Below are 2,587 nucleotides of genomic sequence, written 5' to 3' on the forward strand. Positions count from 1 at the left end.
TCATAACTGTGTGTGTTTTAGCTTGTTTTGAAAGAGCCGACTCATAAAAAGGAAAGTGCGCATTGTCTAAAACACACTGATACACAATACTCCCAGATGGGGCTCATGTTCGTTAAAGACATGTTTAGTAAAAAACAGTTATTAAAATTTCATAATGTGTCCATTTCCTATTACATAAAAACACTGTAGCTATATCTGGGGTTGGAGAGGGGTGGGGAATGGGGTACATTCAGTTTTGAAACCTGTTGGTATTACAATCACAATAAACAGACAGTTTAATACAGACTATCTTTGATTGCATGAAACACGCATGCCAATGAAGCAATCTATTACAATTCCCTTAGCTGTTTAATATAAATATAGACATGAGTTATATACAACATCAAAGTTGTCTTGTCTGTCTGTCGAAGTTTTCAGATGAAAGAATTTCGATAAAAGATGTTGGTTGGTTTGTTGTTTAAGGCTGCACTCGGCTGTATTCCAGCTATATGGCGGCGGTCTGTAAATAATCGAGTCTGGACCAGGCAATCCAGAGATCAACAGCATGAGCATCGATCCGATAAAAATGTTACAGTGTGGGACTTTATATATAATTGTTTAAGACCCATACATAATTCTTATGGCTGAGTAATGCTCACATACAAGCAATACATGCATATGAAACTCATCTTCAACAAAAGATCTTCCCCTTAATATACAATATTTACAGTCATTTAGTGTATGGGACATTTGTGTATCTTCCAAAATCGACTGGAAGTTTAAACCTACTACATCTGAAAAGAGCCATGGATAGTCTTAGGTGTACAGGGATATGGAGTGTAAGATTCTTTTCCACATTTAACAGTGATTTAAAATGCTGTTAATAGAAGGAATCAGGCGAATAAATATCTTCACATCTTGTGCTAACCGCACATATTCAAATCAGAATATTCTAAATATGAATGAGTCTAAACAGAATATTTTTAATTTGAGGTACGGCATTGGCGAGGCAGTTTGCGTTCATCCAAATACAGTAGCCTGCACCAATACCTTATAGGGCTTGTGGTGTGCACAAGTTGGAGAGGGGTTCTGCCACATTCTCCCCAAACCATAACATTGTTTGCTGTTTTGAGAAACTGTTTACACATTTTATGCTATACATCTTCAATAATTTTACAGTATGAGGTCCCCTATACTTCTGCACCATTACACACTATAGGAACAATCATAGCATTAAATATCATAATTAATCTTGACATGGTTTATTTTCAACTTTCTTTTGACATCTGTACAATGCCATAACAGCCTTTTTACTCTGTGCACCAAGAGTAGTTAGTGCTTTAGTCCAAATAAGTTTAGGTGTTAACACAATACCCAATATCTATATAAAGACACAATTTCAAGATACACACCATAAACTTTTGATTTAAAAAAATATAAATCACAATAGTGAACTGGTCAACAAGTACAGAGCAAATTACCCAAAATTCAAAACAAAATCACTGATGGTGTGTTGAATTATGTATGCATGCACTGCTGTAAAGTATAATAAAGTAAAGCAAAGAGTCCATAGCAGCATTTAACCAAACTAGTTAACTGATATCTGACTGAAAAATTGCTGATATCAGATGATTTGTATCAGATCTATTCTAATAACACCAGGGTTATCATGCTCAAAATAATCAATGTACAGCAAATGTATACTCTCATACTGGCTTAAAGCCATAAAAACTACAGTTCTCATGACAGGTTTCATTGGTAAAAATCACCCTTAATTCAACAGTTCACAAATAGTGGAATGTTCATCTGTCTAAAAAGTTCTTCTTCACATATATGTTATACCAATGTATTAACATACTGATCATACCATGTATTTTTATATATTCAGTTTAGTAATATAAAGTATCAAATTCATTGTTTTGAGCTGTATATGTGTGTGCATTTTTGTATATAGATCATTTGATTCACCATGTTTATTATAATCATAAACATTTCTGAATGATATTGGTATATATGTTAACTGTTTCATGTTGTTTTGTAGAGGCTAAATATCAGAATGACAAACCCTGTCATTAACATCATCCATATGATCTAAACGCTTTACCTTGTAATTTCACAAGGCGATCGAAAAATATATCCGCTAAACCTACCCTGAAACGATGGAAGACACGGGACATAATCGGCGATATTTTCGTCATCAAATTTGCTAAAATAAAGATGCTAACTATATTCAATCAATGTGGTCGTTCAGATCCATGTTTTATGTGTACGATTTCGTGGCAATAGCGAGCTGACACGAAATATCAAAGCACATGTCGGTGATGAAAATAGGGTGTGTGTCATTGTTTACATATCGCCCATGTAACGACGATTTTCGTGTCTCGAAACTGCTTAAATAACGTGTTCGTACACTGAAAGTAACGATGGGTGTTGTTCTGGTGACGTATACTTTGCCATAGTATCGATGAAAATGCTATGAAAAAATTCTAACCACCCGTTCTCGGATTTTTCTATAGTAAATGTATGGCGCGTCTCCCTGCAGTGAAGGCCGCCATTCGGCAGTGGTTGCCTGGGTCAGTGTCGGAGCGTTAGCGCAGGCGCAACAGAC

This window comes from Haliotis rubra, unplaced genomic scaffold (genome assembly GCF_003918875.1).
Source record: "Haliotis rubra isolate DU_JTF1 unplaced genomic scaffold, ASM391887v1 Scf208, whole genome shotgun sequence".
Classification (NCBI taxonomy): domain Eukaryota; kingdom Metazoa; phylum Mollusca; class Gastropoda; order Lepetellida; family Haliotidae; genus Haliotis; species Haliotis rubra.